Raw genomic sequence first — 26674 nt, forward strand, 5'->3', positions numbered from 1 at the left:
GCTGGAGGCAGAGGACCAGAGACCATCCTTCCGGCAGAGAGGGGCACTGAAGGGCTCGGGGTCACGGGCCTCTCTGACTTAAACCTCCGGTGCTCCACAGCCCCCTGAGAAAGCCCACAATGCAGACGGGTGAAGCCCTTTTCATCCTTCTCTGCAGCCTCACCTCCCACCACCTCCCACCCCCTCTCCCTGCAGCACAAGCTCCCAGGGGCTTTTCCCCTCCATGCTCTTCTTTGCCTGGCTACATTCACCCATGAGCTCTGGCATCACTGCATCCAGGAAGCCCTCCAGGATTTTTCAGGGGTTAGAGGGCTGGGAACTAACATGGCTAAGAACCTACCAGGTGTCAGGCACTGTGTTAGTTGTTCACATGCATCAGCTCATTGCGGTCTCCTACACACTGTTAAGTAGGAATGATTGTCTTCTTTTTTTAGATAAAGAAATCAAGGGTCAGAGTGGTTAAGTAACCTGCCCAAGGTCACACAGCAAGTAATTCTGCTGCCTCGTTCTCCCCAACAGTCCCTTAGCGAGCCCAAGAGGTTTAAAGTCATCCCCATTCTGCTGGAGCTGCAAGGTGATGTCCACCGAGCTTTAAGGAGTCCGTCCTCTGTCTGCTACCCCCTGCCTTATATCTGGACTCCTGAGCACCCCTGAGACCTCCCCCTGGCAACCTTCATTTCCCTGGCGTCCAAGGTCGATGGGTGGCAGGCCCTGAGGATATAATTAGCACATGCCTGTTCCTGCCAGGGCTTCGGGGCGCCAGGCTTACCATGTGTCCCTGTGGAGCCAAGGGCACCTGGCCTGGGGACTCTCTTTTGTTCCTCTGCTCTCTGGGGTCGCAGCATGAGGGTGTTACCAGCAGGGGTGAGCGACTCCCCTGTGGACCCAGAGGTGCAGCCTGAACCCCCCAGGCTCCAGCGCCAGGGGCTGCCCGCAGGAGGCAGCAGGGAGAAGCCGCCCCCGGGCTCTGGGGAGCAGGCGTCCTGAGCACGGGGCGCTTGGCCCTGGCAGACTTGGCCGTGTCCTCCCTCCCAGGGGGGCCAGTGTCTGGGGCTGAGCTCTCTGTCAGTCGCAGTGGACAATACCTCAGAGTGTGGGCAGTGCTTGGAAGCTGACTAAGTCTGTCCCCCTCAGTATCCTCTCTCCCTGACGCCCCCCAACCAGGACTGGGATGCAGTTTAATCCCTTTCCCCCTTGGGAACCTGGGCTCCTGGGTTCTCCCCAAACGTCCCTGACAGAGCCCACGGCCCTGTCTGCTGCTGCCCCGGCGCGGTCACCCACCCGGCTAGGGGAGGGGGCGGTCAGCAGGAGAGCTCCCCAGCCAGTGGGGGGCAGACACATACTTGGCGTCCCCGCCAGGCACAAAACGCCATCTGACTTTCTGAAATGCGTTTTCTCCCTCCTCTCGCACAATGCTGGTGTGAATGGATGGCCTTGAAGGGACTGATGGCCCCAGGCTTTGCATGAAAGGCAAAGGCCAGCATCCGGGAGTTGACCAGGGGCCTGCCCCCACCCAGGGGAGGCACATTCTCTCTGCCTCCATCAGAAGGGCGCCAATGTACTGGGCCGAGGTCATTTCCCCTCAGGGAGCTGCAGCCTCCGCCCCGGCCTGCAGCAACGGCAGGGGTGGGGACGCATTTTCTCCTTCACATTTTCTTCAGAGCATACGGGACCTTCTGATGTAGTCTTGTTTACTTATTGCTTGCTAGTTGAATCTAGATGGTTCTAGATCCTTCTAGAATGTAAGTTCCATTGGAACAAAGACTTTGCCAGTTATTTTCACTACTCCTATCCCACCGGCCCGGACAGTGCCTGGCACACAGTTGGCCCTCAGCAGGGAGCTGGTGAGGGAATGAATGAATGAATCTCTGCTCTGTGTGTTCAGTACCATTCATTCCCTCAAGAAAACTTTACAGGGTCTCTAGGCGCCGCGTAGAGAGGAGAAAATACTAAGCTGGGGACCTTCTCTTGAGGAGCTCCGTGTGGGGGGAAAGATGCACCAACCAAGACGCCCAGCTAGGGAACTGAGTTCAGTTCAGAGGGGACACGCCGGGGGTGGGGGACACACCGCCTGTGGAGAGGGATGGTGGGGAGAGGAGCCAAGAGGAGGTGACCACGGGAGGGAAGGGCATGGGGAGAGGGAACAGCATGTGCAAACTGGCAAAACGTGAGTTAGCATCAGAGCGATTCGTCTCCAGTGTGGAGGAGATGAAGGTGGAGACCCTCAGCCCCTCGTTCACTCATCCCACAGGTTTACCAAATGCTCTGTGCTCGGGGACAGGCAGGGGTGGCCCGAGGACAGTGTGGGTTCTGCCTTCTGTGCTCACAGACCTGGGGACGGCAAGAGTCAGTGATTCCTCGTGCACAGGGCTCTGGGAGCACGGAGGAAGGGCAGTCAAGTCTGAGAGGCACTGAGGCTCGGGGCAGAGACAACCCCTCTTACACTGTCCACCCATGACCCAGAGGGCTCAATGCCACTGTCAGGGTGGCATGACTCTGACTGACCTAGTTTGCCCGGGACTTTCCCAGTTTTAGCCCTGAAAGTCCCATGTCTCAGGAAACCCCTCAGTCTCAGACAAATCGTCAACAGCTGGTCACACCTACTTCCACCTTCATGTCCCCTCCCAGGGCCCCACCCCACTCGCCCTCTCAGCCACTCACGGGGGCGCTGGGCTTCCAGCAGCCTGGGTCCAGAGCAGCTTTTCCTCAGGTAACCCGGAGGGAGATGCTCCAGCTTGCAGACAGGGCAGCAGATGGTGAGTAACACCTGTGTGTCCTCGCTCCTCTGCTCCAGCCTTCAGCCAGGCGCCAGGGCTGCAGGAGGCACTGGCCAGGCACCCTTCCCCGGCTGCGCTGGGAATCGCAGCTGCTCAGGCTCTCTGATCCTGTCCCTGTTCCCCTGGTCTGAGCTTTATCTCCTGAGGCCTCTGAGGCCAGCTTCCTCCCCAGCCTCCTTTGTGCATTCAGAGAAAGGCCCATTGTAGGTGCTCAGGCCACAGGCAACCAATTCTGACACTGATGTCTCCATTTCACAGAAGGGAAAACCAAGGCATAGAATCGGTCAGGAGCTCACCTCTGGTATTTGGTTCCCAAGACCCTGATTATTCCATTTGTCAAAAGCAGCCACCCTGAATCCTGTCTTCTAGAACCTTCTAGAGCCTTCCCCACTAGCCCTGCAGGGACTCACACACCAAAGAGGCTCTCTCCCTAGGGGACTCAGAAAGACTTAAAGTCTTCCCCAGATGCCTGTTTCCAGGCTGGGGCTTCTAAACCAGAGCCCCATGCAGAGAAATAGGGCTCCCCCTAAGACACTCACAGCAAACCCTCAGCCGGGCCCCTCTCCAAGCTGCTGGAGGTCTGTGAGGCCCCCAAACAACGCTGGCCCCCCAGGAATTTGAGGCCCGGCATGGAGGTGTTGCAAGAGCTGACTCTAACAGGAAAGATCCTGACGATTGAATTAATCCCCTCGGCAAGCACCTGGATACACCAGGTTTGATCTCCCCTCGGGTCTCCTGCAAAGGCATCGCACGGAAAGAGCTGGGTCTTTCGACTCACCCAGTCTTCTGGCTCCACCGTTTATTATTAGCTTGTGATCTTGGACAAGCTCTGTAACTTCTCTGGGCCTCCTTCTCTCTAAAGTGCCAAGTCAGATCTACTATGCAGAGTTGCTGAGTAAAGGGAGAATGCATTTCCATCCATCTTAGCTCTTGAACGCTTCATAGAGGGGAGAGGAAACAGGTAACCTTCCCAGAGAGCAGAGCGCGCTGTGTGCCAGGTCTGTGCTAAGCCTCACGCTGATTGTGAGTGGTAGATCCACTACCCTTGCCTCCACAGATGAAAGAATTGAGGCTCAGAGAGGCTAAGCCACCTGCCCAGGGTGCCACAGCCAGCATAAGACAAGTTTTCTCCCTCCAATTTCCTTCCCTCTTCACCACTAGACTATTAATATTTGCTGAATGAATCAACTAATTAATTAACGCTAGGTTCTATTTTGACCAGAAGACACAAGATTCAGACCTGTTTCAGAAAGACGTGTTCAAGAGCTGAAATTATTAGAACAGTGAGTTACTCAAGTCTCTAAGGTGGCCCACCCTCCACTGCGGAGGGGGCTTCTAGAACAGGGGGCTGCAGACCGTGGCCCACTGCTTGTTTTGGCACAGCTCTCCAGGTAACAATGAGTTTTACATTTTTAAATGGTTGGAAAAAAAATCAAATGAAGAGTGATATTTCGTGACCGGTGAAAATTACATGAAATTCAAATTCCAGTGTTCATAAATAAAGTTTTCTTGGAACACAGCCACACCCATTCATTTACATAGTGTCTATGGCTGCTTTCTAGATACAATGAAAGAACTGAATAATTGCAACAGAGACTGTGTGGCCCATAAAGCCCGAAAAATTTATTCTCTGTCCCTTTACAGAAAAAGTTTGCCAACCTCTGTTCTAGAGGCTCCAGAGACTGAGGCTATTAATCGGCTTAGGAAAAATACCTCATTCCAAACCTGCCTGTCAGCCCAGCATTCCTCCAGGTCTGGGAATCTAGAAGATTCCATACTATTCCTTTCAGCAAATAGTATGCCACCCCTGATATCCAGAATGGGGCCTGATCAAAGTTTTCCAAATGCTGAGAGTTGTGCCTTCATGAAGGTTCTCCTTCTTTAGTTTCCCTGACTTATAGACATTTAGGTGGTATGCTTGCTGTTAAGGTGAAGGATGCTCTGTCGGAGCCACCCACCCATGCCCTCTGAGACAGCATCTGAATCACGGCTGGACCCTGGATCGGGTTCCACCCTTGCCAGGGGGCCACAATATGATTCCTTAGTTAAAAGACATGTCCAGTTAAAAGACAACAGGAGCCTCATGCACCACTCAGAAAGAAGACGCACCTGCCAACTCTCCAGTGAAACAGGTCCGTGCCACTGGACGCGAGCAGAAAAAGCCAGGCAGGGCCAGGCAGGGTCTGTTCCCTGAAGTTCTGGTTCTGTTTCCCTCCCTTCTGGAGACTTTAAGGTCTGGGGGCAGGGAGCGGGGGCCCTTCTCCATCTGAGAAGTCAGGCCTGGGACCAGCACTGCTGGGTGCTGCCCTGGGACAGCGGGCTCCTCCATGGCTCGGTTCGCCCATGTGCCAATGGGGCTGCCAGGGCCCTGCGGACGCTGAGGTCCTGATGTTGCATTTGCCAAGTTTATGTAGCAATGTCTCCAGGGAAGTAACCCTGAGTGCTGGACAGGGAGCTTCTGAGGTTGTCGCTACGAGCCAGGGGAGGTGGAGACGGGGCAGACACAGGCAACAGAGGGAACCAGCCGGACCGTCTCACGGCGGGGGGCAGGTCGCTGAGTAAAGCAAAACTGAGAAGCCCTTTTGTTGCGCAGTCACCCTCAAATCTGCTAACCCTGGCTCCCCTGGGTCCAGGTGGCTGGCGTGAACAGTCCTGGTTATCTGTCCATCTTGTGAGGCAGCCCAGGGTGAGTGCCCCTGGGATCTAACAGGATGTCGGGCCTGGAGGGGCCCTTTGAAGTCACCTAGTTCTGTGTTCTCACACACTTTGGCCACCAGGGCATCACACCCATGATTCTGGCCACATCCAGGGACGCCTGCACTATTATTTTTTCTCGTTAATTTTTTAACTTCAACCCATTTAAACTTAAATGTATTTTAAAAGGAGACTTTATCTTTACCTTAATTAGAAAACCAGGGTGAGGCTCAATTGGCACGCATAGCACATCATAAGGAATAAATACCATGAATATACACAGCTTATCTAACTCTGCCCGGTGCTGTTGCAGGCTGCCCACAGTTAGAGAGAGGGGCAAGTGTTAGTTAGGGAGCTGTTAGAAGCAGATTAGCATCACTCGGAGACGCTCTCCTGACAAAGTCCAGTGGTTCTCAACCATCCCTGTGCATCAGAATCAGCTGTGAGCTTTTCAAAAATACAGATAAGCAGCCCCAGGTCCAGAGATTCACCCCTTATCATAAGGGGGAGGCCAGGAGATTATGAGAACATTGTATAATCAGAAGGATGAAGAGATAAGTCGACAGGAAGATGGAGAAGGGAGTCCCTGTCACTTGATGCTCTGAGCTTGTGCACCAAGTTCATCCTGGCAGTTACTAGTAGCCCCCGGTCCATACGCAGAGATATGACCTAGTTTAAGGAGGAGGACCCCAAGCCCAGGGCTGGGAGGGAGACAAAAGGGCCTAGTGTGGTGACACTGACTTTTTTCCATAAATCAAGTCTGTAAAAGAAGAAAGTCGCAATGGTCATTAGGGATGGCTGGGACGCTGGGAGGGAAGTGATCAAGATACGTGGTCTGCACCCTGTACACCACAATAAGAGCCCCCCAAAGGGGACAGGCTTGGCTGGGCTGACGCTAGCCCATCACAGCCCTGGACCTGCCGGAGCACAGGCCTCAGCCAAGAACACCGGAGCCAAGGGCTGACTCCCCAGCAGCTGTGCCAATTCAGCTCCTGCGAGTGCTGACGGCACAGGCTGATGGAAGCGCCGAGCTCCCTTCCAAGTGACCCACATTGTCACCAAAGATAACTGCCCGGCTAGGGAGCACATCGGAAAAATGGCGAGTGCTCAGAGAAGCTGGAAATGGAAGAGCCAGAATGGCGGGGACCAAGCCCCTCCCTGGAGCTGGGAATTCCTCTACATCTGTGAGTGCATCTGCTCCCCACAGCAGCTTCTGCAGGGAAGGGGGGCCAGCCCCGTGGGACCGGGGAGTATGCCGGGCCCATGGAGGTGATGTGACTTGCCAAGATTGCACCGCAGGCGGCAGAACCTGGGTGCCAGCCCAGGTCTGTCTGATTCCATCATTCCAGGCTGCTGGCCCCAAACTCAGGCCCAGGAGCAGAGAGGAACTCAGCCAAAGTGGAAGGTCTAATTGTCCTTTGTGTAGGAAGACAGAGGACACCTTGCTGTGTGGGCTAAACTAACCACACTAACGACCCCTTAGCTCCGGGGGGAGGGAGGGGGCGGCTGCAGTTTGCAATGCATGCTCACACATAGCCAGCATGGTGAGGAGTGGGGCATGTGTCCCTCCTTTACAGAGAAGGAAGTTGAGGCCCAGAAAGGCTGTGCCCTCCTATAAAATTAAAGGGTCTTTTCTGGGGCCCCTCCCAGCCCCCTGAGCTTCCCTCTCTCCAAGCCATCGAACCCCAGGATGGGACAGTCTGTTTAAAGCACCCATTCATCCACCAGACTCCTCCCACCCACAGGGTCCTCCTTCTGTGTCCATCTCAGTCAGTGTCAGCACGTGGAAGGAATGCGGTTGCCCAAGGCACACAGCTTCCAGAGTGGAGGGGCCCAGATCCCAGCTGAAAACACCTGCCTCTCTGGCTCCCAAACCAAAGCCGGCTCAGTCTAAGAGCTGCGTGACTAACCCCGCTGCTTCCTGTAGGGGCAAATACAGGAACTCAGGGGGCCGTCCGCTCACCTCCGCAAAGGAGTACATCGACAAGCAAGGACTGCGCCGGGGGCACCTGGCATGCCCCCCGATTCCCCCGCCCCGCCCACATGCAGGTGGTTTTACCCAGAAGGAAGTGGGGAGAAGAGACACCGCAAGTCGGAATTTTTTAAAAATCCATTTTCTAAAATTACTTCTGAGCCAAGCTGAGTTCAAAATCAGCAAACAGATAAATAGGCAAATCATGTAAGCCAGGCTCCATCGCTGCCTGGCCCTGAAGAAAGGAATTTAACCTGGCAACGCCAGCTGGCTCACATCCAAACTACAACGGCTGGCTTGTGGTCACCAAGTCCTTGACCACTAGTGAGCAAGTGGCAGAGGGAGTTCCTTGGGACCCAGTGAGAAAAGGGTGTGGTCAGGTGCACAGGGCGGGGTGCGCCAGGGTTGGCCCCGGCTCTGGAAAACCTGTGGCATTGCTGGGCCCATGTGACACTGGCCACACAGAAAGGATTTCCTTTGAGGAATGGCCTCGCAGTGTGGGAGCCATTAGGGACTATAGAGAGAGAACGAGATGCCTGGTGAGGAGGCCCGAGTTCTGGGTCTGACTCACCAGTTCTGCCACTGCACTCCCAGCATGCAGGGGCCAGGGCAGGCTGACAGTCACCTGCAGGAGCTCTGGGATCACATAATCTGAGCTCAGTTCCCAGCTCCACTGCCAGGTAGCCGAGGACAGTTATTAACCCTCTCTAACCCTCTGTAAAATGGGAATATCAGAGCAAACCTCATTGAGTTGTGAGGGCAAAGAGAGGAAATGCAGTGAGCACAGAGAACAACGCTGGCATCCAGTAGGTGCTGGCTGTTACGATAAACCAGGAATCTTAGATGGCGCCCAGTCCACTCCATCAATTTATCCATTCATTCATTCATTCATTCTTTCATTCCACAAACATTTATTGAACAGCTACTATGGCTAGGCTCTGGGGACAGAAATAATTCCCTGCCCTCGTGGAGTTTACATTCTAGTAGAGGAGACAGAAGAGAAACTCGATTGCAAATAAACAACTAAGCTAGTTTCCGGAAGTGATCAGTGCTAGAGAGACAACAAGACAGGGTGACGGGTCAGAGCTTGGTGGCAGAGGGGACGGGGGCTACTGTGTGGGCAGGAGGGTCCCCTGGAGGCCGACACTGTGAGCTAAGAGCTCAATGAAGAGAAGTTGCAGGCGCAGAAAGGCCTGGGGAGGCACTCCAGCAGAGGGAAGAGCCAAGAGGGTCCCGAGTGGGAGAACGTGGCGTGCTCAGGAGAGAGACCGAACGTCAGGTCTGAGTCCCTGAGAGGCCAAGAGGCATGTGCAGAGCTCCAGGACCGGCCCCGAAGAGCCCAGGAAAACGGACAGTTCTCAAGAGGATGGGCCTCTGAAGAGGGCCACAGGGGAGACGACTTGAGCCCTGGCTTCTCTCCTCAGCCTCGGCTCACGACTCGGGAGCTTGCCTTCCTCCTACGTGTCCTGGGAATCACCAGGATCTGCCCTGTCTACTTCATTTGGGGGGTTGTGAGTTTTAAAGTGCATTTTCAACCTTTTCATTAAATGATAGCAATGACATCTTTCCAGCTGGGATGTGAGAATGGATAATCCTGTACCTTGCTTCCAAGAGGTCACAGTCTAGTGGGGAATGAGATGCAAAAGCCGAAAATTAAATATCACGTGCAAAATGCAATGGGACATGAAAACAGTAACCACTAGCCCTGTTGGGGGGTCGGCGGGTGGCTGAAGAAGGCTTCCAGGAGGAGGTGATGTCTAGCCAGGTGTTGGTGGGAGGAGCAGAGAGGAGGAGGGTTGGGGAGAGGTAACAGCTGGAGCCCAGGTCTGGAGCCAGGAAAGATCAGGATGCGTTTGGGGCCTCGTGGGACTGGGAGTAGCCGAGGTGGTAGAAAGCAGGGAATGCCAGCCGGGTAGGCAGGGGCTTGGGGCTTAATCCTCAGAGCAAGAAGGAGCCACTGGAGGCAGACAGGCAAGGGGTCACCTGCTTAGGTGACCTGGCCCCTCCTGGGGGGTGGGGGCAGACTGCAGCGGCCAGATGCAAGGTCCTCGGACAGTCACTGCGAGGCTGTGGTTCTGAGATGAGAGAACATCCAGACTTCGAGGCACCTTAGAGATCTCCTGACTCCAACCTCCCATTTTAAAGGGCCAGAAACCAAGACTGGCCCAGATGCAGGTCAAATGCGTTGACGAACTGCAGGCTCCTCCCATCATTACAGAGGGGCCAAGCTCTTTGAAACAACGAGGAAAGAGGCTACCCCAGTGAGTCAGCCTGCTGTATGATCTCAGCAAATGTCACTTGGGAGGGGCTCAGCCCTTTTCACATCTCAAATAAAACTCTTGGCTTAATGAGAGCTCAACCATCGACGGTGGCCCACCCTATTCCACCCACATCTTGGTGATGACCAGGTGGACCTAACCCTGAAGACAGATCAGCCTCCTCGTGTCATCGTGCCGCCATCCCTAGTGGTGTTATGCGGGCTTTTAGGAAAGGTGGTTGTAAGGGAAAGAGTGGCCCAGGGGCCAGAAGACACATCTCAGTTCCCAGGTGGGCCCCAAGGCACCTGAGAAACTTGGGCCAGTCATTTCTGCTCGTGGAGACTCAGTTTCCCCATAGGTAAAATTATAAACTCAGACGAGATCATCTCTAAGGCTCTGGCTGGTTCTGGCATTCTCTTATTCTCCCTTGCAGCTGTCACTTCGAAATACTTCTAGAACATGGCACACACCGTCTCTCTGGGCGCATACAGGAAGGGTTTGTTTCCTAGCCTCTGAAAGCTACCTCACTCGTCTAGAGTTCTCTGCCATCAGGTTCTCACGTAAGCCCTGCCCTACAGGGAGGTAACACCAGCCCCGTCAGACAGATGAGAAATGGGTTCAGAGCTGCGACTGGCCCCAGGACACAGAGCAGGGCTGGGACCTGGCCCCAGGTCTCCACTGCCACACGTGCCGAGACACAGTGGTGGCCTCCGTGCCCACTGCGCATCGGGAAAACCACCACCTGAAGCAGCGGTCCTGGCACACCGGCCCTTTGAGCCCCGTTGGCCGTGCCAGGCCCCGCTGCAGAGGGAAGGCCTGGAAAACACCTTTGAATTGGGCAGAGAGAAGGCAGCCAGGAATGAAAACGAGCCCTGAAAGCAGCAGGGCCACAAAGGGCATGGAGTCCCCCAGTGCTCAGTGCACTGCTGCCCTTCTCAAAAACAGAGCAGCTCGGTCACTAAGAGGGAAGCACGGCAGTCAGAGCCCTCAGCCTCCAGAGCCTTCTGCGATCTGACAGCTGGGAGGACAACACCCAGTCACCCTCCGGCTGGGCTGGGTCACTGGAGTTCCAGCTTCTCAGGGTGAGGGATGCGTTCACAAGACAGCACTCTTACAAAAGCTTCTCATCTTTTCAGTTCTCCCTCTGGGTGAAAATCTTGCTACATCACTTTCCTGCCATGTGATTCGGGGCAAGGCATTTAACCTCTCTGAGCCTGTTTCCCCAACCGAAAAACAGAAATAACCATACCCCCGGCACTACGTTGTTCTGATAACTTAACATCAAGCATGCCCCGCAAAGAGCAGGGGTCCGAGTAGCTCTCCTGGGAGGGCTTTGTGGAGGAAAGGAGATGCTAAGCACTACCTGTCTATTTCCTCTGGCGAAGTTTCTGTTCATGGAAGCTCTAGAAGCGTGCACTCATCACATGTCGTAGCTCTCTTCTGACTTTTGCAAATTAAAATGATCACATCAGTTTAGTCTCAGGTATACCACCCATTTCCTGCCTGGCCCAAGGAGGCTGTGGACCTCGTCACAGTAGTAGCATGGGTATGGCGGGTGGTGTCCTGATGACAGTCACCCAGGTGTGGCAGCCGAGAGCGACTGTCTTCCGGACCTGTCTCCCCGATATTGACTTTGGCCAGGGCACTTCCCTGCAGACTGGCCCAGGTGACCTGAGGTCCCGCCCAGCTCCAACAGGTCAGGATTTTCTGATTCAGAAGCGTAAATCATTAGGGCAGGACTTAAAATCCTGTTGATAATCTGAGATCATAAAGTGTGAATGTCATCTTCCGGTTGTGTGACTTCAGAAGAGGGAGATTACTTCTCCCGAATGAGAAATCATGTGTCTGTTATGCCACAGGATTTGTGTTTGTTTTATTTTTCAAATCCAGCCAGATTAACATTTGAATCTGTGGGAAGAGTCTGATTTTCTAAGAGAGCTTTGTGAAAATGTTGCATATTATCTTTTAATTGTATTTGCATGTAAGATTTGATACATACAATGGAATATACATAATATGTATACAATGTATATACACAACTATTATATATAATATATACACAACATGTACAATGTATATACACACAATTATTGTATATATATAATATATACAATGTATATACACATCTATTGTATCTAATGTATACAAAATATATACAAGGTATATACACATAATTATTGTATATAATATATACAATGTATATACACAACTATTATACATAATATATATACAATACATGCAATGTATATAAAGTTATTGTATATAATGCATTGTACATTGTATATAATGTATACATATTTCCTATTTGTAAATGATGAAGCAAAAAATATTTTAAAATTCCCATAAGCCCACCACTCTACAGAAGATACAGAACATAATGGACTCGGCTAAGAGTGGAGCAGGCCCCTCCCTGTTCTTGTAACAAAGATAACCACCCTGATTTTGCATTATCATTCCCTGTCTTTTATTTTAACCTGCTTAAATTTGTGAAACAGGATCTATGTCTAGAGGAGGGCGTAAAACATACGTGTACTTACGAATAATTACAGGCGAATCCCTTAGTGACTGCCCCCCATGACCTCCCAATCCCAGTTCCTCTCGCCCCGCCCCGTGGTGATATTTGACTTTCACTTAAGGTAACCGTCTGCTTGCTTTTTGCCGCATTTTACTTCTCACATGTGTACCCCTGAACAGCTGGTTGTCAGCCTGCTTGTGTTCTGAGACGCCTAATTCCCTCAGCAGCTCCCTGCCCAGTCTTTCAAAGCATTTTGGACATTCTGGGATTCCCTACGCAGAATCTGCAGCCTAGAAATCCAGGCGAGAGGTACAAGGCCAGGTTACATTGTTACAATTACATTAGGAGGATTAGTAATAAAAACCATGATAAGGTCTCTTTCTGGTGTGTCCCAGCCCTGCTGGGCACTCTGCGGAGCATTGTCGCCCATTGTTTCATTTATCCTCACAGCAATGCCCCCAGGGAGGTGTGGGGGCCTCTCCTGTCTATTTCAAAGATGACAAAATTCAGGCTTCAGCTGCCAGGACTGTCCCCGTCTACTCCCTAGCTGCTCATCCCAGGAATAACATCCCTCAATCCTGAAGCAGGGATTCCCTGGGGGGTGGAGAGCGTCAGCAGACACTTCACTAACTTCCATCTGCTCCTCCCAGGCTCCTCTCTTGGTGGCCCCATTGGACTACGTTTAGATGTTATAGGGAAAAAAAAGTTCAGAACCCGTTTTTTTCCAGGAAATACCAATGTCTTAATGATGATGGGGATGCTGCCTCCTGAGTACTGTTCTTGCGATGATCAATGTAGAACATTGTCCTTGTCCATTGTCTGAGATAGGCTATGTGGTGCAATGAAGAGCAACAAGGCAAAAGCCCTGAGTTCAAATCCTGGCTCTACCACTCCTGGTCTCTGAATCTGTCTTCCCATCTATAAACGGGCCAGCAATAGCAGACTTGCTGGCTGTCAGAATCAAAGAGGTGGGAGACAGGAAATGCTTCGGAAGAGCCCACAGACACATTGAACCCCCTGCAGGCCCCCCTGTCATATCTCTCTGCCTGGGTCAAGGACCAGCTTTCAGTGCTGGAAGGGCTCCAAGGGAGATGATCCAAGGCCGCTCACCATTTGACAGACATGGGGACCTTAAGACAGAGAGAAAGGACAGAGCTAAGGGAGAGGGAACTCAGGTGTCCCAACCAGGTCCCATCACCCCAAACTGTGACAACTGCTTGCATGTGCTGTGTCTGACAGCATACAAAGCACTATTCACGGAATGTCTCAAGGAATTCTCAGGGCACCTATGATGCAGGCGCCAGGGTTAATCCCCTCTCGTGGGGAAGGAAACTGAAAGTTGAAGCAACTTTCCCTCAGCCAAGGGAGGACTGGACCACCCCCATTCCTAACAGCTGGGCAACATGGGGGCCCCCGCTGCTCTCTGGACTCCCAGGGGCTCCAGGGTGCTTTGCAGGTTGTGCGGGACCTGCCCAGTCTTGCCTCCCCAGCGCAGAGGTCACGGGGCAGCCAGGCCAGAATCCTTTAACAGCCCAGCCCCAGGTTTCTGCATCACCAGACAGAGGGACCACCCAGGCCTGGTCAGGTCCAAGGCCACTGGAGAACATGCAAAGTACTTGGCTAGAGGGTTGTTCCCATGGAGACAGAAGGAGCTCAGACTCACCCTGAAGGGTGCCTGCAGGGGGCCTGAGGCAGAAACCTGAACCCAGATTCTCATCACTCCCCTCTGGGCCACCAGCAATCCCGAAGCCTTCTCCTCAAGACCCCCCCCCCCCCAAAAGACACGAGTTCCAGAAATGTCTTCCCAGCCCACTCCCCCCTCCAGCTGCCCTCAGAGGGGCCTCTCGGCTGAAAATGATGCCCCTGGGGCCAGCAGGCTTGGCACAGCTGTGGTTGTCAGCCGGCCCAGTGCAGTCCTGCCTGAGGAATGTGCAGACCCACACGTGTCAGAGAGCCCCACTGGGGCACGGTTACAGGAAACGGAGCAAAACAGCCCGTTGGCACGGCACACCCCTCCGGCCTCCCAGCTCCTGACCCCTGGTAGCTGTTGGCTGCCCCAGCTGTGCAGGAGGCAGGGCCAGCCACTTGAGGACACCAGGTTCCATTCTTGGCTGTGTGGCTTTGGGTAAATCACTCCCCTTCTCTGGGCCTGTTTCCTCTCCTCTTGGTGGATGAAGAAAGCTGTTCCGCTAAGTTCCGAAGGGTGGTGATTTTGTGACATGCTCTGGGAGGACAGTCCCTGCCCACCTCTCTCCTCCTGCCCTCACTCCTGTGGAAGGCCCCTCACTGGGCCAAGAGGAAGTTAACCCTTTTAGGGTGAAAGAGACCAGGGACCCGGGAGCTTTGGGCCAGAGCTTCAGGGCCGAAGTGACAAAATAATAATATTCATTATCACCCCACCCCAGCAGGAGTCCCTGCCTTAGAGCTTTGAAGCAGAAGTCAGCTAGGCTGAGTGGGCGCCGCTCCTGGGTTGACCACCGGGCCCCTTCCACCAGGTCCACTGTTTGGAGTTAAGGTCTGACGACCCTAAGGGGAGTCAGCGTCCCTTTGGGGCTCCCTCTGGCCCTGCAACCAGATCTTTGGCCTCATCACCTCGTCCTTTAGAGATGTGGGATGAGGCTCAGAGAGGCTGAGAAGCTTGCACAAGGCTGCACAGCCAGGAGATGTCTGAACGAAACCGAGCCTGCCAGGTGCGACTTCCCCTCCCTACTGCCGGCTCTGGGCTCTCTCAGCCACTACGGAGCGAGCTCGTGGTCGCCAAGAGCGCGTATCCCTGCCCGCCTTACTGCCTGCCACGAGCCCGCGGTGACAGGTCCGCTCGCCCCAAGGGGAAGCAGAGCGAAGACTGGAGGCGGCGCCCCGCCCGCGAGGACGCGCTGCCCAGGGCTTCGCGGCTTCTTCTCGAGGGCCAAATCTCCGGGATTGGGGAGCGGAAAGACTCGGCATTTCGCAGGCGGCAGGGACCCGCCGGGTTTAAACTAAAAATACCCGCCCGCCCGCAGCTGTCACGCCAGGGCCCCCGCCCCCGCGCCGGGCGCGCCTCCCCAGGTCCCCGCGACTTTCCGCGACCCCGATCCCTGGGGGACGCGGCACGGCTAGGGGGAGCTGAGGCCCCTACCCGCCCGGCCCCCCGCCCCGCGCCACTTACCGGCCGGAGCGTGCAGGAGCGCGGCGCCGCGGGCCGATCGGACGAGCCGCCCTCCTCCTCGCTGCGTCCCTGGCGGCTCCGGAGCGGGGCGGGGCCGGGGCGGGGCCCGGACACTCGCCCCCGCCCCCGCCCAGCCCCTCGGGGACCCGCCGCGGGAGCCGCCCCGGGGCCGCGCCACCCGGCCCGGCGGGAGAGGGACGCGCCCGGCCCCGCGCGCGCGGCAGAGGCCCCCGGTGCCCGGCCCCAGCCTGGCCGGCGCCCTATCGCAGAGCCCCCGGGGGCAGGGAGCGCCGTCCTAGGGGCTCCCCATCCTCGCGCCCAGGGCTGCCCTCTCCGGCCCTGGAGCCGCCCCGAGCCCCGGCCCCACTTCTGCCTCCGCCCGGTGTCATCCTTGGGATGGCCCGGAGCTGCCTGTCCTCCGGGGGAAGTTGCATCTGAGGAGGGGGTTCCTCTGCGCGTCCAGACTTAGGGAGGAGGCTGGCGGGGTGGGGGGGGGCGGGGGTTGGGCTGGCAGGTCTCGCCCTCTCAGAGCTGAGGTGGGGGCAAAGGCAGGGGCACCCCTCCCGGAGGCGCGAAATCCAAGAAGGAAGTGACACCTATCAGCCAGCTTGACACTGGGACGCTCCATCCGGCCCCTCCCGCCCCACAGTCCCCGGAGCCACCACGCGCGGGATCTCTGGGCCCCAGGCTCGGATGGGAGACCCGCAGGGTGCAGAGCAGAGGCGATGGGGTGGGGGGAGCCACAAGGAATGTGAATCCCAACTGTAGTCTGAACCTCCCGCAAATCCAGGGTCCGAGAATGTGCCTACCCTCCCTCTTCCTGCGCGCCCCTCCCAACAGACACATCCTCCCACGTGTCCGCCGCCCCCCGCTCCTGCGACTCCGCCGCCTCTTTAACCTTGCAGCAGAATGTCGCAATCTTATCTGCCTCGGTGCCTTTGAGCTCCTGGGGTATTCAGGCCCTTTGAACTGTCCTCTGCCCCAGCCCTGATCTTTGTCTTACTAACTACATGTTTGCATGATTGGTTCCGCCTCCTTTGGATGGGGATGCGAGCCGCTAAAGAAGGATACAATTTACAGAACTACGGACCGTGTGGACTCCAGTGTTCACAATTTGTGCGGCTGGGCCGTTTTGCACATGAGGAAAAACAGGCTGCGCTTGAGGAGTTAAGTAACCGGCCCAAGTGGAATGCTTCCCCGAAGGTGTTTTCCTCTTGTTTCTTAGTGAGGTGGCAGGCCCTCCATCACTGTTTGTTGAATAAATCAGTGTAGAAATCCATGTCCTAAGAGAACGATTAAATTCTAAATCAGATAGTAGTGTGTGAGTGTGTGTGTGTGTATGCGCGTGTGTCTTTTCCAAAATGAGGGTAAGGAAGAAGGATGCCAAAACCCAGAATTAACACTGGAGTATGCCTAGTGTGAGTTGGAATGCCAGAGGGTCGGCCACACCTCCTAACTTAGGACCCATTTATGAAGCTATAATTATTCACAGGATCAGAGGCGATACACACAAAGGGCCTCTCCCGTCCTCGCCCTTGACTGGTCCTTGTTGTCCTATTATATTTCTCCTTTTCATCCTGACTCCATCTGAGATGCTGCCTCAGGTGTTGTGGTCACAACAGTCAAGCTGCAGGTGTGGACAGCGATAAATAATTATTATAATGCTTGCAATTTGAGTAATACTCTTTGCTTTTCCAAATGCTCTCACATGTATCTCCTCATTAAATCTCTGAAAGATCCTCCGGGTGGTTAGCAAAAGTTTAATTAGTTCTGTCTTATGACAGAAGCAAAGACACAAACAGGTCAGGTGATTTGCACAAGGATTGGAAGGCCCCGCCATGCTGCTGGGAGGGTGGAGCGGCCGGCCAGCCGTGGGAAGTCAATTTGCTGCAGTAAGAGATGGTTCGGTGCAGCTGGGCGTAAAGAGCTCAAGATCTGGTGCCCAACTGCCCAAGTTTGCAACTTTCAGCTTCTTACTCATCCTTGGTTTCCTCTTCCGTTAATGGGTCTAATCATAGGAACCTATCTTGATGGATTTGTGCCTGGCATTGTGAGCACCCAGCTCAGGTGAGCTGTTCTGGGTATAGCATGATCAGTACGGTTTCTGGCATAAGGCTAGTTAGTCTTTCATCAAACATTTCCTGAGCACCTACTATGTGCTAGTCCCTGGGAATATGGAGAAGAATGAGGCATAGACTACTACCCCCAAGGTGGTCACTGCGCAATGCTTCCGGGTGCATCACAGCGATGAACAGTCTCTCACGGTTCATGTGGCCCAGAACACCAGTTCAGACCTGAGCGACCCAAATTCCAGGCCCAGCTCTCCCTACTTAACTGAGCGAACCTTAGCAAGCCATGGAACCCCCTAGAACCTTGGTTTTCTCATCTGTTAAATGGGGATAACAATAATATTTCATAGATGAGAAATGTGTGATGAAAATATTTTATCAACTGCAAAATACCAGGCAGATATTAGTTCGTTGTGATTATTATTATTATCTTTAGCTTTACAGGGCTTGGTGCTTTTCAGAACACTCTCCCATTGCTTTTCTAAAGCCTGACATAGAAAGAGGACCTTATTTTTTGTTAATTCTGTGGCAGTCTTTTGCCACTCCAGAGCGGTCCACGCAGAAGGGGAGAAAGTTGAATAAGCAATGCGGGAGAATTGGAGGGAGTTTCCAACCAGGAAGGCTATAAAAACGTCGACTTGCCTTCAGCATCAGTCACTGCTACACAAAGGAGTGGGAATGAAAATTTATCTCGAAAGAAAATTCGGGGAAAGGATGGAGGGAGCGCCCCTCTGTCATGTCTGGAATGGAGCACAGGAAATCCCGCCCCCAGGCCTCCCTTTCAGAAGTGGCCCAGAAAAGGAACCGCAAGAATGCTCTAAAATTATGCCATTCGGAAATTCTGACTCATTTGGCAGTGGGGGCTGTTTGTGTATCGTACAAAATGTCTCTCAGAAAGCAAAATTTGTACTGCGGCTTCCCCATGTCTCTTCCCCTGGAGCCAGCATCTCTACCACCGCTCGTGGGGAAGCAGGGCCAGCTGAATAAGTCTGGGGAAAGTATTCAGGTCTGTCTCGCATTTGCTGTTGGTTAGCTAGTGTCAGTGGCCACCCCGTACAAGTCTTATTGTGTGAGCATGATTTTTAGTTGTTTGTGTGTTCAGTCGTCACAGGAAGATTAGAACAGAAGCTGGAGGGGCCGGGCCCGTGGCCGAGTGGTTAAGTTCACACGCTCCGCTTCAGCGGCCCAGGGTTTCACCAGTTCGGATCCTGGGCACAGACATGGCACCACTCATCAGGCCATGCTGAGGTAGCATCCCACATAGCACAACCAGAAGGACCTGCAACTAGAACATACAACTATGTACTGGGGGGCTTAGGGGGGATGAAGAGGAAAAAAAGGAGGATTGGCAACAGATGTTCGCTCAGGTGCCTATCTTTAAAAAAAAAAAAAAAGAACAGAAGCTGGAATGCCTCTTCTGGCTAATCCAACCCCTTGTTGTACAATACCCCTCATTGTACAAGTGGGTAAACTGAGGCAAGAGGGCAGGAAGGAGGAGCCCTGCACAGCGTCCCAGGGTGGTAATTGGTGTTCTGGAAATTTATGCTCCCATTTCTCCTTCCCTAGCCTGGCTTCCCCCTTAGTGATGACTTCAGTGCTACCAGCTAAACATAGATGAAAATCTCACGCTTTGGGGGCCATTTCTGGCGTGCCCCGTGAGGGAAGTCCTGATCTGGGCATGGGGAGCTGGTTCTCATCCTGGCTCTGCTCTCAGCTTCTTCTTTGTTTTCTTTTTTGCCAGTTCGCCAAGTGTTAGTGTGCCCTTTCCCGCTGGGTCCTACTATGTGCTCGTAGGATGAGCAGATCCATACCAGCCTGGTTTGTTCAGTTCTCCGGGTCCATCGCCTCCCCCACCGGCAGCTGCCACCCAGGAACGGAGCACCCTGCTGGGTGGCAATGAGTCGTCTCAAGCACTAAGCGCAGGAACTGGAATACTTCAGGATGTTCCTCTAGGTACACTTAATTGTGCTGCTTTTATAAAATAAAAATATAAAAAGTGCATCAGATGCACAGGACTCGATCCTGGGATGACTGGGTTCTGGTCCTTGTCAAGGCCACTAATTAGCTGTGTAACACTGGGTCACTTCTGAGTTTCCGAGGCTGTGAAATGAGAGAATTGGAAAATCATCTCTAAGTTACTCCTCACAATTTAAAAATCGATGTGAATTTTGATTGTATTCGACAACAACATCAATTAACATAACTAAACACTTCTATTGTTGTACTCCAAGGAATAAGGACTAATAGACACAAAAATATTAAAGTGCAATCAACAACCTTTATTCCTAGAAAAATAAAATCCTTCTAAAAGGGTCTTGCCATATTTCTCCCATCAATGGGCAACTCAATCTACTCTTCCTGTTTCTGTTGGGAACGCCTTAAGTGTCTTTTTAAATTAAATATTTGATTTAGAGATAACTGTAGATTCACATGCAGTTGTAAGAAATCATACAGAGAGTCCACGTACCCTGTATGCAGTTTCCTCCAATGGTAACATCTTGCAAAACTATATAGTACAATATCATGACTAGGATATTGACACTGATACCATCAAGATACAGGGCATTTGCATCACCACAGGATCCCTCATTCTGGTCCTCTCTCCTGCCCTCATCCCCTCCTTAACTCTGGGAAACCAGTAATCTGTTCTCATTTCTACAGTTTTGCCATTTCAAGAATATTACATAAATGGAATCATAAAGTATGTAACCTTTGGGGACTGGCTGTTTTCACCCAGCGTAATTCCCTGGAGATTCACCCAGGTTGCTGTGTGTATCAGTTCGTGCCTCTTTATTGCTGAGAAGTATTCCATGATATGGACATATCACAGTTTGCTTAACCATCCACTTGCTGAAGGACATCTGGGTTGTTTCCAGTTTGGGGTTATTATGAATAAAGCTGCTATAAACATTTTGTGTAGGTTTTTGTGTCAACATAACTCTTCACACTCTACCTTGTAACTGCTAGTTATGGTACCCATATACAATACCACATCAACAGATTTTTTTCCTACTTACTCATAGTGATGCACATACTCCAAGGATGTTTACATGTCCAGCAACTGCTCAGGACCGGGCCATGAGCTTTGCAAGTCCAACAATACAAACTACATCATTTCTACCATCAGGAATTTACAATCTACTGGAGAAGCAACATTAAGAGTGAAACACTGAAATAACAGGACAGCACTGCACGTCATCAAACGTTAGACTGCACAGGACAGAAGTGACTCAGAAGAATCCAGAAATAGGAGAGAGAGGAGTGCAACGGTTCAGGCGTTCGGGGGAAGGCCTTCTGGATAAGGTGAGATGCGAGCTCTGTGTTGAACGATGGAGAATAATAATGATATTTAACATTTCTCAAGGGCTTACCATGTGCCGAGCACTGTCCTAAGCCTTCATTCATATCAACCCATTTAATCCTCATCACTACCTTTCAGGGTAGCTACTATTGTTATCTAACCTTACAAACGAGGGAACAGACAGGGTAGTATCTTTTGCATCGTCACACAGCTGTCACGTGACTGATCTAGAGTCCAAACCCAGGCAGTCTGGCCTCGGCCCACACTCTTAATCACTAAGCATTCTGTCTGTCTGGCAGCAATCGTGGAGGACCATTTGCTGGTCATGATTAAATTCTAATCTGTTTCTTAGGTTATGCTTTTGCATAGAGCTACACTGAACTCAGAATGCTCGGCTCTGACTTCATTAACGAGATGAGTTCCTTATGGGGTAAGGTTAGTGGGGAGAAATTAAAGTACTTTGCGAAGAACAGCAGCAGCTTTAGTAACAGGTGGGAAATCTGCTGTGAGAGGGAGAGCACCAGCCTGCGAGGCTCTGTGTGTGTGTGTGTGTGTGTGTGTAAACAGCAGGGCAGAACCCTCCAGTTATGCTGATTACCCTCATATGCAGCAAGAGAAATGTCAGAGTCCTGGCTTTATATATACCATAAAACAGGCAGGGCTGGCGGAGCCCATTTCTCATAATGAGCTTGGTTTCGTATTCTCTGAATTGCTCTATGTGGGGGAAGTCACATCCAGGCTCAGCTATTTCCTTGGCTGCTGAACATGTGAGCTGTGACCTGCTCTTCAGCCACAGCGCTGACTGCCACTTGCCCTTCCAGCGTCATCATTTTGGTTTGAACTACCGCACACTGGGAGTCCGGCTTATTTGTTTGTTTTTGTTTTGAAACTTAAATGCAGCCTTCATAACGTCAGTGGTGCCAACCCTGGGGTGGGCTGGCGGCGTGAAAAGCTCATGGGGTGAAAATCTCCTGCGTGGTGCCTCTCGTTCTAGCTCCCCATTCCCCAGCTGGCTGAGCCGGGGTGCACCATCTCCCCTCCCCATGTCTCAACATCCAGAAAATGGGGCCAGTTCTTGCCCTGTCTTCCCTGTAGGAACTGTCATGAAAATCACAGAAAATAAGGACGATGAGAATGTGCTGCACACTTGAAGTTCTGTGCACGTGTGTGCTATTATGGGAAATGAAACCCTCCAATTATGATGGGTGCAAACAAATCTTCGCGACAGAAACCAACTCAGGAAGAGGCCATGAGTAAGGAAACCTTCTTCGCTAAGGAGCAAGAGAAACCTTTCATTGTTTTGCTCCCTGGAGACATGGCTTTTGAGATCTGATGGAGTGCTCTCTCCTTCTCTTGGCAGGCTTGGCCGTTCTGAGCATGTGATAATATCAGAAGCGCTGTGTGATAGGCAGCGCGCCCAGGAAGCTGGGGAGGCCTCTGAGCCCTGCCTGGCTGACATGCAGAGGTGCCGCCTTGGCACCCGAGTTAGGGCAGCAGAACCCGTGCAGGGCATTTGTGACACGCGCCCCCCCCCCCACCCCCGCCCCCATCACCATGAGGGCCGGCGGGGCTCTACGCTTTGGGGAAACCCACAGTAGGGGTGCAGCCGATCCCTTTCCTGGAGTGGCAGGGCTTGTGTCAGATAGGTCCACGTGTCTGCATAAAACCTGTTGCTCTTGATGACAATTCTTGATGGTCCAAGAAGCTCCCCGAGCACAGGAGGCCGCTACACTGCAGGAAGCTCATTCCACAAAACCTTAGAATCTTGCTGCAAAGCACTGGCCCCAAACATACGCAGAACAGATGTCTTCCGCACTGACTGCCTCAAGTCCTTGCAAGAGCAACAGTTGCAGCACGAGGTCTAAGAGTTTAAAGAACTTTAATCCTGAATTTCTTCTTTGCTGTTGTAACGTTGGTAGGCAGAGGAAAATGGCAAGTGCCCCGAAATGTACCTCCTGGCTAATTAAAAAGCCACATTCAGCAGACAGGAGCAGCCCCCTAAATAGGCTGGAGAAAAGGCAGTGCACATACCTGGTGCCCTTCGGTCTTTAAAGGGTCTTTGCTGACACTCTGCTGTGGGATTAGTTCACTCGCTTCGGTAATCAAGCCTGTTTCATCACCCCAAATGAAATGTGTGTTTGCTGTGTCACTGGCAAAATCTGGGCAAAATGACCGGCTCATGTCGGCTCAGTTTACAAACTCTGGGATGGCCTACGACAGAGATGCATGCGCACACACAAGTCACAGCCAGAAGACACTACCGTGCCCCGGACCGGCTCCTTCACGGTGCAGAGACCCTGAGAGGGTCAGGGAATGCCTCGATTGCTCCAGCCCACAGCCAGGTTTACCTCCATTGCCAAATCCAGGTGACGCTTGGGTCCTTAGTGGCCCGGCTCTGTGGCCTCTGACACCCTTGATGAGGCCATGTTTCCTGGAAGCGCTTGCTCCCGTCTCTCCTCCTGCCTCCTTTCCAGGCTTCTTCACCGCCTGTCCTTCCCTAACCGCATACCTTCTCCGGGGTTCTTCTCTGCTCTCTTCTCTTTCTCCAGCGCCCTGCCCAAATCTCTTTTATCGTTAGGACCCATCTGTAGAGGCAATAATCTGAATCATCTCCCCTGTATTTCAGATGTAACCTGGTGATTTAGATGTCCCTCCAATTCCTCGAAACTCCGAATGTCCAGGAGTAATGATGACTCACCCCTTCCTTCCTCCTCCCCTGTCTTCCCAGCCTCCGCAAACAGGAGCACCAGCCAGAGCCAGGAACCTGGGGGTAAGCCTCAGCCCCCACCTTCTTCCCAGCCCCCTCCCCACATCCAGCCAGTCGCTGAATGCCATCAACCCCGCCTTCAAAGCACCGAGCCTCCCTCCGTGCGTCTCAGCCACCTCCGATGCCCCCTCGCCACTCCTACCAGGATCATCTCTCAAGAATCTGCAGCGTCCACTCTTTCCGTGACCTTCTCTCATGCCAAGGATGGAATCCAAAGGCCCTCAGCTATGTCCACGTCCGCATTTGTAAAGAAACGACTCAGCATTCCTGTGCGTGGGCCTCTGTGTCTTTACCCTGGTTGTTTCCTTTTTCTGGAATGTCCTTCCCCTGCAAATTCTTTCAACACTCAGTTCAAGCGCCACCCCCTCTACTAAGCTTTCCCTGAGTTCTGAGGCCTGACTTACTCCCCTTAAACAGCCTCCCCCCCAAGTACTTAGTGATATTCTTGTTTCTGTCCTTGGTTGTGGGAGTGTCCTACTCCACTCTGTTTACTGCTCGGCACAGAGCTTGAGGGTGCTCCCTGGTCGAATGTTTCTTCACCTCCTATGGCATCTGTGGCCAATACTATGAGTTTCGTGCAATTTGGGATTTCTGAAATACTGTCCTGTGTTGTTCACCATGTTACATGTTCCTCAATCAAGAATTATGCATTGAGTATATCCTAAGTACCAGGTAAAGTGCTAAGGACCACGAGCAAAAAAATGAAGCTAATGGTCAGTGGTAGAGGAGAGAGGCATAAAAAAATAGTTTGTTTTTTTGATATTGAATTGTATGTGTTTTTTATGCATTTTGGATATTAACTGTTTATCAGATATATCATTTGCAAAAATCTCCCCTTCAGTAGATTGCCTCTATGAGACACACACTCCCTGAAGAGTTTTGGGCCCTAGCAGCAGTGAAATAGGGCTGGGGGGTAGGATTGCACAGTGGTTATAGTCTGCGATGTCTCTAACTGTGCATCCTGGATTGAACAATACAACAGCGTGCACAAAACTGCCTGATGGATGTCTGTCTCCAGACCTAATGCTGGCTGAGCTCTCTCAAGACCAACATTTGGTTCACACAATTTAGAAAAACTCAACTTTATGCCAGTATCATTCAGTCCCTCACCACCAATTTAGTATTTTTAAGGTGCTTCCGTGGACTAATATGAGGTATACAACAGAACCGGAATAAAAGTGTTTATCTGGCATAATGAGGGAAGAAAGTATTCCTCTGAAGTCTATTTATTCTTTTTGGTGAGGAAGACTGGCCCTGGGCTGACATCTGTGCCAATCTTCCTCTATTTTGTGTGTGGGATGCCACTTCAGCATGGCTTGATGAGTGATGTGTAGGTCTGCACCCAGGATCTGAACCTGTGAACCCTGGGCCAGCGAAGTGGAGTGCACGAACTTAATAACCACTACACTTCCGGCTGGCCCCTGAAGTTTATTTTTTAACGTAACTCCTTTAAGCCACGTGTGTGTGCGTAATTTTTGTTGGCAATCTAATATATACTACGTTTCCTTGACTTCTTAACCAAAGCCCGTGGACTATAATTTCCTTTTGGTAGAGACTTGGAATGAGGATACACGTCTCTGAAGCTCAAGGAGCAGCGATGTGTCGGGGCTGTGTGCCCCGCTGACAGCAAATGCTCCCGGAATGCTGCTGTTCAAAGAAAAAAAGCCCCAGAATGTCTGCTTCTTAATTTTTTAAATCTCCCGTTAACCTATAGATCATTGCATCTTCTTGCTTTTAGTGTCAGCCTTTTAAATTTACTGCTTCCAATCTGTTGTGGCTGTAATATTAAAAAACTAAGGAAGTTAGCCATTCCCTAAATAAGAACAGGCCTTGGAGGAGAACTGAGACTCTGCCTAGAACTGGGCAAATTGATTAACTCCCAGAGCTTGTGTGTAACGACAGGCCCTACATCCCAAGTAAAATGGACTAGTGCCCCCTATCGGCCCCGCAGGGTGAGGCAGAGACTCATGGCATGCTCCAAGTTTCTCCAAAGACAGAATGATTTTGAAAGAGGACGTGCTGTGTTATTTTTGAACATAAGCAAAAATCCCTTCAAGTAGGAGGACGTTACCGGCCCTGTCCCCAGGCGGCCAGCAGTATGTGTGACCTCTCGGAGGTGCTGCTGCCTGGCAAGAAGGAAGATGAACCGATGGGACTATCACACCAAGGGGACTGACGTGCACTCAGACTGCCCCAGGACGGGCTAGGACAGGAAAAGAAGATGCCAGATCACTGTCTGTCTGGAGAGGGGAGAGGGCCTGCAAGGGTCACCTTCTCCTCAAGGCGTTTCATACAAAATTCTCACAGACACTCAAGTTTGCAAGTGGGCTTTATGAAAAAAGCTGCCCTCTTCCTTTTTTTTTTCCCCAGAATATAATTGATTTATAATATAGTCTTTAACTGAAACTCTGGATCACATAAATTTGATATCAGTTAATTAGTAGGTTACACTTACAGAAAGCGTAAAGTTTAGAATTAACAAATGGGATTTTTTTCTGGACATGAATGCAGAAAAAATATATTTAAAATCCTCCGATCTTTTCCCGCAAAACAAGACGAACAGTTAATGTTTTATCCCATTTCCAACCTGCCCCCTCACCACCTCTGTGAAACTGGGGTGAATTTTTCTTCCTTGGCTAGATGAATTGTTGAAGAAGCCTGGAGTGACGGGTTCCCATGACAGCAAGATTTAATTTTGAAGGCATGAAGTTATTAAGGCTCAAAGTTTGAAGTACGAAGTGAAATCCTGACTCATCATAAAGAGTATTTACGGCCTTGGCAATACATCTTAGCAATCATTGAAAAGAAAACAATAAAACGGTCTAAATGTTCATCTGGCCGCGAACTCAGTGATTATCAGAGGGGGACAGAAACTTCTGGTAACAGATAAATCTTCATAACAGGTCTGACACACAACAGCACTGGCTCCCAGCTTTTCATCTTCTGTGGTCTGGGCACCTTCTCAGAAGTTGCTGGAGTGTAATAACAGTTTGCGTTATAGAAAGTATGTGCTGATAAAAAGAGAAACACACGATGCAAAACATTAAAGTCTTTCATTAAACAGACAGTTGAGGAAAGTCAACAGTTCTTTTACTACCTTTAATCAAGCCTTCACGTGTTTTATGATTACCACTTAATTCTTAATGTTACCTTAGAGGGACAGGATTTGGGCT

The 26674-nt window shown here is 51.8% G+C and overlaps 1 protein-coding gene and 2 long non-coding RNA genes across 5 annotated transcripts in view; 1 reads left to right on the forward strand and 2 right to left on the reverse strand.

The window, feature by feature from the left end:
- Window positions 1-16281, reverse strand: part of SYNE3 (spectrin repeat containing nuclear envelope family member 3) — a 99260-nt gene extending 82979 nt beyond the window's left edge. For 2 of the 3 annotated variants that reach the window (XM_023628340.2, XM_070249790.1), the window contains exon 1: window positions 15365-15490. The gene's annotated coding sequence lies outside the window, so the exon portion shown is untranslated. Of the gene's footprint in view, window positions 1-15364; window positions 15491-16262 lie in introns of those variants that run through there. The other variant, XM_070249789.1, reaches the window with a different exon arrangement.
- Window positions 16282-19691: 3410 nt separating this feature from the next.
- Window positions 19692-23842, reverse strand: LOC138920681 (uncharacterized). Its single transcript, XR_011432302.1, has 2 exons — window positions 23644-23842; window positions 19692-23319 (listed from the first exon to the last, which is right to left on the reverse strand). It is a non-coding gene; the product is annotated as an uncharacterized lncRNA (long non-coding RNA).
- Window positions 22975-26568, forward strand: LOC138920682 (uncharacterized). The gene is made up of 2 exons (XR_011432303.1): window positions 22975-23100; window positions 23361-26568. It is a non-coding gene; the product is annotated as an uncharacterized lncRNA (long non-coding RNA).
- Window positions 26569-26674: the final 106 nt, after the last annotated feature.

The sequence above is a fragment of the Equus caballus genome, chromosome 24 (genome assembly GCF_041296265.1).
Source record: "Equus caballus isolate H_3958 breed thoroughbred chromosome 24, TB-T2T, whole genome shotgun sequence".
NCBI lineage: Eukaryota > Metazoa > Chordata > Mammalia > Perissodactyla > Equidae > Equus > Equus caballus.